This window comes from Corvus kubaryi, unplaced genomic scaffold, assembly GCF_017639235.1.
Source record: "Corvus kubaryi isolate FWS band 111438036 unplaced genomic scaffold, C.kubaryi_AGA036_p1.0 70, whole genome shotgun sequence".
In the NCBI taxonomy this organism is placed as follows: domain Eukaryota; kingdom Metazoa; phylum Chordata; class Aves; order Passeriformes; family Corvidae; genus Corvus; species Corvus kubaryi.
Genome location: NW_024582058.1, coordinates 4,948,116 through 4,961,922, shown reverse-complemented (window position 1 = coordinate 4,961,922; position 13,807 = coordinate 4,948,116). Strand labels below are relative to the sequence as shown.

General features: G+C 40.0%; 1 long non-coding RNA gene across 1 annotated transcript in view; it reads right to left on the bottom strand.

Moving 5' to 3' along the window:
• Positions 1 to 217: 217 nt before the first annotated feature.
• LOC121674720 overlaps positions 218 to 13,807 on the bottom strand; it is a 43,126-nt gene continuing 29,536 nt past the window's right edge. Inside the window, exon 3 of the long non-coding RNA XR_006019803.1 lies at positions 218 to 5,397. This is a non-coding gene — a long non-coding RNA (uncharacterized LOC121674720). The remainder of the gene's footprint in view (positions 5,398 to 13,807) is intronic.

The following is a 13,807-nucleotide window of genomic DNA, read 5'->3' as shown; positions in this document are numbered from 1 at the left end:
TAAATATATTTATTAAGCTTAATATGTTTTGTGAGGTTAGGATGGAATCAGCCAGTGCACAACATATGTGGAACAAAATCACAGTGTGTTAGATACTAAAAAGATATGTTCAGTAAAATCATTCAGGAGCGGATCGATGAGGGAGTTATTTGAATTTTAAAAAGTGAGCAATTCAATATCAAATATAAATGAGAGCCATAAAGAATGATACAGATGATTGACTGAGTTTGCTCGACGTTTATTTTACTTTGGCATCATAATTTCATTTCATGCTACAAATACCATTTTAAACTTAGGTTACTTAGTGCTGAACTAGGCGGGTGTATTCATGGAGCTTATGGCAGCACTGCGTCCTTGTGCCTGGAAAAGCTCAGGAACCTCTCCGAGCAGAGTGTGTGTTCTCCTCTTCAACAGCGGGGTCTAGGGACTGCTGAACATCCTTTCCTGGCACTGCCCTTTGGTTCCTACACGTGCCAAGTCCTGGTCATCAGAAAAGATGTCCCCAACCTTTACGGGATTTTTTCAATTTTAAACAGTACATGACTAGGGTATTGGATGTGATTTCCTCTTTGGGTTCTTTATTTTTCCATCAGTCTGTCAATTTGTTGGTTTCTTCCTCCCTTTCCCTGTGACAGCATCCTTTGCTTACTCCCATTCTTTCCTTCCTTGTACCAGATCCACCATTGGTTTAATCAGGGTTGAATTCCTGAGCAGAATCCTTTACCCAGAAATGCTAATCTTTGGAAGTACTAGACTAATGTATATCCTCTGTCTAATTCTGTCTTTTCCAGTATCTTTATCGCCTCCAAAATGCATTATTTTAGAACCTTTTGTTTGAACATTATGCATAAACTGACTGGGCTCCTTTATGAAGAAAGGAAATCTGCTATGGGCTTATATAGAACCTCAAATACATTAGAAAAACACTTAGGTAAGATAAATAGCTGAACCCTTCATTTATTTTAAATACTGACAAAAAGTATTAATAGATCTTAAAATATTACAAAGAAACAAAACCAAAGAATCAGAAATTATTTACTTCTCGTGCTGCTTATTTAAGAAACTAACAGGATTAGTCATGAGATTATGGCCCTGGGACAATCTCATTAATAGTAACATTAATCACAAAATTCTCAAGTTTTTCTTCTTCCCTTTAGAAAGCCCCAACTCTGTACTTATTACCAGGAGAGAGGAAAGTGCTGCTGGAGGACATGGCTGTACAGTTGTATAATAGTTTCTTAGTATAACAAGAGTCCAAACAGAACCCTTGATATTCTCCCCTCACATTTGTTTCTTGACCCAACACATGATCCACATGATCCCTGCACTTTTAATCTCCACTACCAGGTTTTGCTCTGTTCCTTCCCCGTATCATTCACTACATGCATTCCTCCCTTGCCTTACATAAATCTTTGTGTAATCATATGTAATCTTTATGTAATCATAAACCACACACCCCACTCGCTCCTCCCCTCCCTCCAAGCAGTTGCTTTCAAGTTCTTGGAAAGATTTAGAAACAGATTCATACATTTTTCTAAAGATGTTTTAAAAGACAAGATTAAGGATGTAACTTCCATAAGACTTGCGTGAAGAGACAAAAAGCTTTGTAGAGGTAGTGAGTTGAAAACCATCGGAAACATTTCTAGGTCAGAGAAGTCCTTCTTAGCAAAGCATCCTTCATGCAAGGTCTACAAAGGGAACCTCTATCACATCTGTTTGCTATCTGCAATATCATGTCTTGTATTCTGTTTATTTTAAATTTCTGCTTACTTAATTAAAAATGTGGCTGATATTTTTTCCTGCGTCACAAATGAGAACGCCAGCATTTCATTTATAAACTGATACCTGGCTCAGCTTCTGCTCTTGATATTTTCAAGAGGCCAGTGATTAAAAATCCTATGTGGAATATGCTCTGTTATTGCCCTCTCTAGGCATTGTTGCATAAAACCTTAAAGGTTCTGGTGCTAAATCCCCACGGCAGCGTTTTGATACATGCCAGATGTTCACTCATGGGAGAGATAAATGTTTAATAATTTTTGCTATTGTTACTGTTTTTACAACGTGTTATACTGCCGTGGCTTGCTAAGGCTAAAGCTCTGTTTTGCTGAAGGAACAAGCATATAATAAGTCAGATGTTTACATTTCCATCAGCTTGGTTTTGCATAACAACATGGGAGATTTCACCTGGAGCACAAGTAGCCCAACTCTCTCCGAGCTGACAAAAGGGTTAAAGTGCAATCCGAAATCCCATTCCAGGGAAGAAAGGCTGCTAAAACCTCCAGTTGGTTTTAAAAGTCTCAAACTTCATTTGGCTCCAAGTAACAACTTAAAACCTATTTACACAGGCTTGACCTGCTGTGTTTCCTTACCTGAGATGAGAAGCATTAATCCCATTTGCCTGTGGCATTTGCTCCCTGGATCTCTGCTGTAATGGAGCAATATTCATCTTCTAAAATTAGAGAAGTGCCAAAATGTTTAAAATCAATATTATATACTGGAGTGGAATGGATCCCTGTCAAAACACTGGTAATGTCACAAGATTACTCTGTTTTTTGGAGCTAGTGGGAGCTAACAGTAATGGGATTCATTTTCCCTCCAAAATGGTGCCACAGCGTGAGGGAACAGACTGCAGCCGGTCTGGACAAAGTCTGGATTTTCCAGTATCTCCTGTGCAGCTGTGAGGGGCTCCATTCACCAATCTGTGACAACAGAAATCCGCTCCTTCTTTGGCACCCCAAGAGTCTGTCACTGAGTGGTGCCTGCAACAGTGGAGGGTGTGTTTTTCCTTGTGTGTCCCACAACAGGTAGGAGGAGGGGAAGAGCAAAGGAAAATTTGTGAGTCTCAATGCTGAGACATGAGTGTGGCCTAGTTAGACTGTGCATGATCACTGCTCATCTCAGAGAACAGTCATTGAGAAATGACCTTCCTTTACCAGCCAGGAGCATCCACAAAAGAACAACTTTCTAAAATAAATAAATAAAATAAAAAAATCCTCCTTTGCCTTTCTGCTTGTCCTGAAGGGCAAACAAGGTAACAGAGAACTGAGAAGCCATCTAATTTAAGAAGGATGTTTGCTGAGCTCTTTCTCTCATGCACATGCACTCTTTCACTTATTCACCTTTCCCACTGCATTATCTTAATGAAATGAAGTAACCCCCCTCCATCTTTCCAGTTCACCCTGTCTAGAACTTGTAATTGCTTATTGCAGATTCCCTACGCTCTAGATCTCCACTGTTAAGGCACTGCAGACCTGACTCTGCCGGCCTGAGTGAGGATGGCAGAATTGGATCCACATCAAAATCAGAAAAGAGTGTAGGAATATAAATCTGTGTCACATTTTTCTCCAGCTCAGGCTGATAAAAGTCGTCTTACTCTGTGAAAGGTCATTATCCTCAAGGAAATAAAAAAACGTAAATCAGGAATACAGGTCAGGCTGCTTTCAGCATTCAAATCTTGTTTTTAAAATGAAGCAAAAGATTGGTGATGTGTAAATTTGTAAATTTGGAGTCCTTGTCGTACAGTCCTTATGAATATGAAGAAATCTGCAGGTTTGAAGACTTAAACAATGTTTTTTAGGAGCAGTGATGCTGCAGTGCAGCTGTGTCTGTTAGAACAGGCTGCACCCCAGTCCACACTGCGAGCTCACCAGTTCAGTGTGGGTTTCCATGTTGCATATGTGATGGTTGAGTGGATCAATCATAATAAAAACTGTGCTGTCGCTTGCAAGCTGGTGAAGTTCTGATGAAATGCACAGAGGTGGTGCATCAGCTCTTACCTGTCTTCAGAAAATAAAACACCTTAGCTTTTCGTGGATGGCATGAAACACCCAGGGCTAAATTCCTCATTCAGCATCCTAACAAACTTCACCTTCTGTGTAGAGACCCAGGATGAGGGAAGTATTGAATTTCAGGTATTTCTATTAATTGAGGTTAGCTGGATAATTTTCTGGTATGTTTTGCTTTACTTTCTTATCTCTTCCTCTGTGCTGAGTGTTAGCATTGTCCTTGGCATGATGCTTTACCTTGGAAAACATTTTTAATGCCTTGTAGGATTTGGCTGACTATTGTTTCCAAAATGTTCAGCTTAATTGTAACGTGGCAGGAAAAAAAATGTCTTGGACAACACAGAAGAATTTATACAAACAAAAAGTTTCCTTTCATTTATCTCAGTATAAAATACTACAAATATAAAAGCCAATTAATAGTGATGTAATTACAAGCTAGGTCTAATTTTCCATAGATCCTATTAATTGGATCAGCAATGGGAGGCAGCACATGTAGATCATGACATGTTTTATGCTGTGCTGCCAGGCAAGCTGACCGAAAAAGGTATTTTTCAGAACATTTCCTCCCATCCCTGACCAAATCTCAACAGTAGGTAGTACAGTAATTCTAATGATATTCAGTGTATTTTTTAAATTCCCTATGTGGAAGCATGGTCAAACAGGCTTTGAAAATCATCTTTCTAATTATTGATGCCTGAACAAGTTAGAGAATAAAGGTAGTAGTAATGAAAATAATAGTAACATTGATAAATTATGGCTCTTGTTCTCCTGATATTTAAGTCAGGAGATTTTACCGTCACATCTGGCAAGGAACGCAAACAAAATCCAGGGACTCTTAAAGCGAGGCTCAGCCCAGGCTGCTGAGAGCTGTATATTAAATATGCTGTGCTTTTCCTTTTTAGCCTTCCATGTGCAGTAGATACATCATTACTACCTTCCTTCTCTAAATTTACAGTGTTATGTACATAAAAAATATAGAAAACAATGTCTTAGCCAAACAGTGGTAATACCACAAGCTGAAACAACTGCAGGGAATGGTGGAACTGAGTTCTTAACTTCCAGCTTTGGCTGGAGGGAGCAGAGCAATGTCATAACCTTGGCAAAGTGGAATTGTGAGTTTCTTATCTTTTCTGAGGTAGTAGCTGGTCTTGAGGTTGCATCCAGGATCCTCCTGTGCCTCCCATGGAGGGGCTTTCTGGTAGAGAAATAGAGGAGCTGCAGGGTGACTGGCAGAGCCAGGGGAAAAGAGGCGACCAACTGTGGAAGCAGCTTGGCTTTGGATGGTTATCTCCAGAGAGGTTTTAAATATAACACTGCTGAACTTAGCTCTGCCCTTCCATTTCATATTTCTGTGTTGGCTGAACTCCGAAGTCATTATGCATTCAAATGCAAGGATTACAGGGCTATTTAGAACCCCAAATAATGAGCAATGATGGTGAGTTCAAGAATCTGGTGGCTCCATCTTCAGATTGATGATCCGCTCAGAATTATGTATAAATGTGGTACCTCTCCTTCCCATTTATTCCAGCTCCTGAAATCCTTTTTCTCTGCACTTGCACAGTGGTCGTGAGGTTGAGTCCCTTGCAGTAGCAAAGAATGATGTCATGGACATCTGAAAGAGAGAGGGAGAGGAATGAAATGTAGTGGGAATTACATGATGGAAAGTAGTAGGAAGGTGAGGCTGGCGTGGCTTGTGTTTTATGACACAGAATACTGTCATAGCAGAAGTAGCATAAAGGCTTAAAAAAAAAGGTGAGCACAGGCAAGCCAATAATTGCTATTCTTATCCAGGATTTCTCCTTCCATTACAGTGTTTGGATGCAGTGGAGCTATAGAAATGAATTCCGAATGTTTGGCCTGTAACTGTTAGCATTTGCACCTAGCACGGTGAGCCCTAATGTAGGACCCGCTTTTGTTATATTAAATATCTGCTGGACATATTTTTTTGGAATCCTCTGAAGATGGGAGCCTGTAGGATCTGTTCCCTTTGCTGTGCTGGCTGTACCCAACAAGCTGCCAAACACCCAGGAGCTGATATAAACCAGGGGCAGGAAATGGCCAGGGGAAATTAGTTCATACTCCTAAAGAATGGTATAATAATTGCTCCTTCTCTAATTCTTTTCTCCTATTTCTTGTAGTTGTGGGGAGACAGGATTTTATAGGTATTAAATATGTTATAGGACAATTACCTCTGTTTCAACCAAGCCTGAATTGGTAATTGTGCTGTAATGTATTAGACCATACAGAGTCCTGAACTAGCTTTTCCTTCCTATATTGAGAACTTTATAATGATGTTAATTAATAAATAATAACTTTTGATAGAGAGAGAGAATAACAGCAAGGTTGCAGTCAGTAGGTACCATGGGGCTATTTCAGCTGGGAGATGCCTATATTTGGAACATTAAATTCATTTTAAGGTAACATTTGTTGTGGTTTTTTATAACTTACATATTTCTTCTGCATGTATCCAAATAAATACGTGTGTGTAATAAAAAGCTGTGCATTTACACACCCCTGGTGCACAGGAGCAGAAGGAAAAGGTAGGAGAGGTACAATAAATTCCTTGTGCCAGACCCATATAAATGGGTTGTGGTCTTAACACAGCTTCTCCTGATTACTGGTAAAAAACTAATTAGGTTTTGTCATTTATTCACTTGGAGTTTTGTCTCATTGAAACCTTGCTACTCTATTTAACCTACTTCTAGTCTGCAAATATCTGCTGCCATGTTATGTTATGCTTTTTTTGCTTAAATTAACTCCTGAATAATACAGCATTGCACATACAGGAGAATGAAAAGTTTTCACATTTTTAATACAAGACTGATTTTATTATATTACTAGAGGAATAAGTTAGATTGCTCTCGCAATCTCAATAAATCACACATGAAGTCTTCTTTTTTCTAAATTAAATTTTTATTTAAATAAAAGTGTTATGTTTGTATTTGAACTGACAGCTAAATCTGATAATTAGAGTGCATGAAGTTGGCTTTGATTGGCATTGTAATTGGATTGTCATTGGGCTGAAAACCTATTATCTTTGGATCATGCCCCATGAAATCTGTTGAAGAAACTTTGCTGCCAGTCATTAAAGCCACCATCTTGGCTTACAAATTAGGTTTGAAAGGCTTTTTACCACTGGGAATGTAATTTAAACCACTGCAATTGCACTCCCATTAATTAAAATTATATTAAAATTATGGTTCATTTTCTAAATATTTTTTTCATATTTTATTAGACATACTTATTACTAAATGCTTAACAAATTACATAGCAGAGCTAGTAAAATTATATTTTAAGATAATCCATCATTTCAGCACATGCTACTCAGCATTAGTGGAATTAGTCAGTGTGTTGATCATTAAAGGATACACTATTTATGTTTTTCATTACTGGTTCTCATTAAAAATAAAATATAATTATAAACCACTTTAAAAAAATAAAGCAAAATTCCACTGAAGATTCTAATTAATGCTGGTAGAAAACTTAGAACCTGCTTTAAAGTGAACTTAGTTCATTGCCCTATTGTTCTCTATATATGTATTTTCTCTATAAGTCACATTGGTTACATTAAGCTATAGAGAGGCGTGAATAAAACAGATTTTTTTAGTGTGTAAATGCTGGTTATGCTGTGATCAGAGTTGATAAAATAAAGAATAAAGGGTTGGAATCTGTGCAGGTTTGCCACAAGAGTTCTGCAATGATTTTATTCATAGAGCAACATTTCTAAATATATTCCAGTAAAATGGCAGCAGAGGTGAAGTAAGAGGAGAATCCACATTCCAAGAGCCAAGTACCAAAATACCCAATTAGTGCCCAAGGGATAAATATGTTTTATTTTAGTATGAAGTGGAACTTCTGGAGTCTATGTTTCCAAAGATTTTCTTTCCAATCACTCTGGTGACCACTACATCTCAGCCAGTACCACTGTTGGAGTAACAAAGGAGCCTTCCTTTATCCTGGCTTTGGGATGCTCCGCTGTTCCCCGAGGTGCTGGAGGGACCATGGATCTCCAGCCTGCCTTTGCAGGAATCCTGCACCACTACTTGCAGTTGTCTAGGTGGATTTTTCTTTTGTTCCTACCTGAGCTAATTCATCCAAAGAAGTTCCTCCTTGCTCAGCAAGTCAAGGCCTAGAAATTCACTTCTTTTAAGGTTATGATTCCCCACTTGATAAACCACAGTGGGATTCCATCTGAAATCCCTGGAGTGCTTTAGACTCCCCATGCTACCTTTTTAGTCAGTGAAACCACTGAACTCCTTTAAAAGTGCCATTTTCAAATGAAGCTCATATATTTAGACTTGACTTCAGCTGTTCCCATGTGAGAATTTGCTTATTCTGTGCTGCTTAAACATTGTTCTATGTATTAAGAACGTCTACATTTTTCTTCCTAAGAGGATCTTCGTTATTTTGATTTATGTGGATCCAAAATGAGCTTTTGTCTTACAAAATAAGCATCAGGGCTGTAAGAAACTTGGAATATATCAAGTTTTAAATTTCTCAAATTGGGTTTAGAATATTTCTCCCTGGCTTTCACATCCTTGAGGATTGGAATGATGTTCTGTAAAATAAATAGTAACTTCAGAGTCATTAAATAGTTGTTCACCCAACCTCCCTGAGCTTTGACTGCCCTCTGTCATTAGGTCTTCCTACTTCACATGGCCATGTGCACACCAGTAATGCAGCTCTGCATTCAAGTGATATTTAAAAACCAGGAAACTTCTTTAGTTTGGGGTTTAACATCAAAATATCAGTGTTTGCTTGGACTACAGTGTGCTTCCATTGGTGGGAATCTGAGAAAAATGAAGCAATGTGGTTTCAGAAAGAGGATGAAACAGTTAAATATATTTAGTTTTTCAGAGTAATTATTTGGGGATAGAAGTCTGTTAAATACTGGTAGGTTGTTCCAGTAGTTAATCAATTAATAAAGGAGAGCTGGCAGAATCCAAATGATTGGCAGATATTCCTGGAATGAAGAGGATAAAATGTAAAAATGGCAGGTTTCTGAACAAAAAGGAGGAAAAGCCTTAGAAAGTGGTTTACCACTGCAGGTTTGAATGACAGCGAGTCTGGCATTTCTTCTGAATTAAAAGTGCCTTTTTGCACTGTTGTTTAAGATGGGCCAAAGTCGTGCTGATTCCGAGCGCTGCTGAACCAAATTCTGCTTCCTTGAGGAACTGGGAAGAGATCAAACCACTGGGAGGGATTTAAACACAGGCAAATCCACTGAAGTCTCTGACGCTTTCATCTGCTCAGCCAGTAGCTGGGCTGGGCCCTGTGAATCTCAAAATAAAGCAAATATGTTATTTCTTTACTTTTTTCAACCTCAGCCTATGACTTCTTACATCACAACTCATTATCCCAACCCACTTTCCAGCAAGATATTAACTTGTCGCTTCAGGTTTAGTTTTTCTACTCTGTGTCTTGAAGAAATCTGATCTCTGTAATCCACTGCCATAAACTATTAGTCTGGAATCAGTTTGGTGGCAGCTGAAAGAAAAATAAAAATGGTTAACTCACAAAAGAGGAAGGTTCAGCTGTTCAGTTCACCTTAAAAAACCCAACCCAAGTCCAGCCCTGCTCTTCTCCCCATGTTTCGGTCATAGAATGTAAGTTACGTAAGTGACTCTCCCTGTGGAGAACTGGCTGCATGTGGCCAGAGAAAGGCACTGGATTGTGGGGATGGAGGTCACTTTCCAGCTCTGCCAGAGCTTTTTGGGAGGGCAGCAGTTAAAAATGGCATAGTATTACTGCTTTCATCCACCAGAAGGGTTCATCCTCCATTTCTCATGAGGAAACTTGTTTAATGTCCAATACTAGCGCTATTCCTGCTAGGAACTTCCAGATGCAGCAGCCCAATAAACAAAAAATAATAATAATCAAACTGAAGCGCTGATTGAGTTAAAGGTACATTTTGTTACCTCCTCTCCTGCTACTATTTTTTTTCCATTCAGTGTTACTTAGATTCTCTACATTAAGTTAATATTTACTCTCCTTGCCACAGAAGAGCAGCAGAGTAAATAGGATTTCATAGAAGGAAGCTGGTGGAGTTAAACAAATAAAAAAGTGGCCAGTCCTAACCTTTCGTGCGTGAGCCTCAGCATCCCCCAAAGGCCCAGAGCCCCTTTCCCAAGCGTGCTCCGGTGATCCCGCCCGTGCTCCTTGCACAGAGCCGGGGCAGAGCCTTCCCTGCTGCACACAATGAGCCACATCCTCCGCTCTGCAAATTGGTCAGAGCTTCCCCAAGCCCATGGGAGGAAGAGCTATTTAAGCAAGCTGCACATCTACCCCCTGAATTGCTTCAGCATGGCTGAACTCCCCGAGCAGGGCTGTGGGAAATGCACGGAGCTGGAGGAAATCGTGTGGATTTGTAGCACGGCAGCCTGGATCTTCAGGACAAAATGGTGGGTCAAAGCCACCCTTGTTTCTGCCCTGGAAATGGGAGAATTATGCAACGTGACTTTGACCTAGAAATCAATACCTGCTGCTTAACTACAGAAACAAATGGCAGCTCTGATGGCCAATAACAAACTGATGGTTGTTTCTTTGTTCTGTCTCTCCTTCTGTTAAACCGACTGCTAAAGGGCAGGAAAACATGACAGACTTGTCAGCCATAAAGAACTTTTTGGTCTCCTTTGTAGGAGCTCATCTTTTCATGGCCTTGTGCCAGAGCGAGTAGGTGCCTTCCACGCTAAATACAAAGAAAGTGATGTTGGAAAAGGATAGCTGCTCCAAGCCAGGAGAATCTAATGAACTTCTGATAAAAGTCAGGCCAAAAGGGAATAATGAGTTGCATCATGTGTTTATCGTCCACTTGCAGCCATTTTTAATGAAAGCATGGGAAATTAGCCCTCCTCAGATGCTTTTTTTCCTCAGACACATTTGACACATAAATAGTGTTATCTGTAATTAAATATGCTCTGGCAGACCTCAGATTGCCACAACTCTGCTCAGAGCTGGCAGCGCTGCACTGGGGAATGCTTGCAGTGATCCCAGAGCAGGGAAGGGTCACGTGCCCAGTGCCTGAACAGGCCAGGTGTGGGTTAGGTGCTTTCTGGAGAAGAAATGGCACAGGGGGTTATCAGTGCTTGGGATCACAGAATCATTTCAGCTGGAAAGCCCACAGATCAAGGAGTCCAGTGTTAAGCACTGCTAAGTCCAGCACTAAGCCATGTCCCTAAGTGCCACATCTACACATTTTCTAAATCCCTCCAGGAATGGTGACTCCACCACTCCCCTTGGCAGCCTGTTCACATGTTTGACAACCTTTCCTGCTGGATCCCATCAAAATCTGTGTTTTCTTGTGCAAGTTCATGGTCCTAAATCAGGTGATTATTTGGGAAATACACGCAGAAGCTCTTTTCCAGATTTGCACAGAAGTAGCACATCCCACATGTGTGCCACGTGTTAATTTGTTTACTCAGAGGTCAGGAGGAAAATAGGGGACAGAAGAATTTTACAACCCAATTAAAACTTATTATCAAGGAGCAGCAATAAACTTTTGTGGAACAAATGAGCCCAGGGTTCTGGCTGTACCTCAGCATCCTGAGTTGTTCAGTGCTTAAAGATCAATGCGGCTTCCTGCTAGACAGCTGGAAATGTGAAAATCTACAAGGAGGTTGCACCATGATTTTCACCTAAGGCACGGAGATGATGACTTTAATAAACAACTGAGCTGCAGGTCACATCTTCCCACTTTTCTCTTCCCAGCCCAATTAAAACAACAGCCTTTAATTCCCATTTAGGTTTCCTCTATCTTTCTGTCTGTCTTTATGTACTCCTGCTGCCGGTTATGCAGAATAGCAATGAACAGGACTTGCCAAAATATTTTATGTTCTATTTCTCTAGTTTAAAAGTTGTGTGTTTTTCAGAGAGCATCTAGAAGTAAAAGTCTCCTAAAATTGGCAGAAATATTTTTCCTAATGAGGTTCACAAGAGAAGCCCCAACCCTTTGTCTGTTAAAAGATGCAAGAAGGGAAGACAGTCCTCAGCAATCTCAAGATCTACGGAGTTAAGCACAGGACTGGGAGCCAGAAGATCTTGAATTACGTCCCAGTGTCTGCCGCACACAGGATTAGTAATACTTTGCACTTACATTAGCACTTTGCCACTAAATAAAGTTTGCAAGTGACATTACAAATGGGGAAGGAGCGGCTTGGAGAAATGAAGTGACAAATCCAAATTGGCACAGCTAGTTAGTGTCAGAATCAGGATTACAGTAATTCTTGACAAGCCGTTTAACCTTCATGAAGTTCAATTTTTACACCTTTAAAATGAAGGAGATGATTTCCGCCGAAAGCAAACTGTGCAAATGATACCCACTGGCACAATTAAGTAAATACATTGTTCAAAAATTACTACTCCTCTGCTACAGCTTGGAGGTTAAGCAGAGTATCTGCACAAACTCGTGTTGCTCCAGGGAAGAACATCTCTTAGGGCTTCTTAGGAAGCAATGGTGGTGAACCAACTCCTCCAGGGAGATTGCTTAGAATTCCCAGGAAAAGGAACCCATTTTCAGTCACCTCCACTGGCAACACTTGAATTAGATGACTTGGAAGGGGGAAGGGCGTTATAGTAAATTAGGAATTGGGCTGGACATCAGCAAACCAGAACTGAGCTGGTGGCACACGGCAGGAAGTTTATCCTGAGTATTACAGCACAGGAATTACAGGATGCTTTTGGTCATTGAGTTCTCAGCTTGTCACCAAATCAGGAGTTTTGGCTAACAGGTAAATAAATAACTGGCCAACTCCAGTTCCTTGCTTTAGTAATCAGTTCCTAGAATAGAGATACCAATCAAAGCCTCTGATTTGCATGATCTTTTATCCTTGCTTTTTTAAATAACAAATTTACCTTCATAAATTTGAATCCCATCTTTCCACCTCACAACTGAACATCTTTGGCGTGTTAAGTGCGAGAAAGATTATGCTCAAAATAATTTTTTTTGTACCACAAAAATGCTGTACAAAATGCTTCCTTTTATTGAGGCTGATGCTGCCTTTGCTAGTTTCAATCTACAGTGGTACCTTTTTCTTATCACCAAACGTGCTGTGATCTTGTTTAGGAAGTTAATAGCAAACAACAAGAAGCAGGTAACTGAAAATAAATAGATGCTGTTTGTATTTTTGTAAACATAAAGATGACCTGCAGTCCAAAAAAGCATTTAGACATTCATTTCAACACAGGCAAACCTGTATTTATCCTTGTTCATCAAAACACTTTACCACATGCTTAAAAGCAAACATCCTCCCAGTACCTAATGCCTTCAGAGGAAATATGTACCCACAGTGCCTGCCTACTCCTCATTTTATATCAGTGAGGTTTTTGGGTGATCAGGACTTGGACTGGATCAATATTTTGAAAAAGCTGTTCATCAGATTTTTCTGGTTTTTCTTTCCGGCTTCCTTGACACAGTTAAGTTACAGTTTGATACAGAATGATAAAAAAAGAAAATCATTGGTATTATTCAGAAGTTGCATCTTGATGCATATATCCTGAAATACAGTAAATCTTAGTCTTGATTACAAATTCCAAGTGTTTTTGCTGGTGGAGAGTTTCGTATTGTTACAAAATGCATCGATGTGCAGCAGGATGTTTGTTATATTTTTCAGGATGGATTGCTAACTTACAGGAAAAAAAAGAAGATTGTGTCTGTCATGTCTGGGAGAATTATATTTTTGTTTTATTAACCTGGCTTACTTTGAGGGAATGTTTCTTTTCTTCTCTGTGTTTTCCCAGCTCTGAAATCCATGTTTTGCTGTCCCTAGCCTGGCGGGGTTGTGTTAGTGCTGCTCACAGAGCAGCCCTGAGGAGAGCTCTGTGAGCAGGGTGAAATCCTCATGTTCTGTGCACGGGAGAGGCTCCAACTCCGACTGTCTCCCTCTTCCATTGGAGATGGGATCAGCGTGGATGTGTCACAACAAACACCTGGAGCTCAGAGCAGACAAGTGCCCTCCTCTGTTTTCGTGGCAGTCACTCTGGGTTGAGGTAGTGCTGCACAGATGAGCCCTTCCCTCTGATCAGAA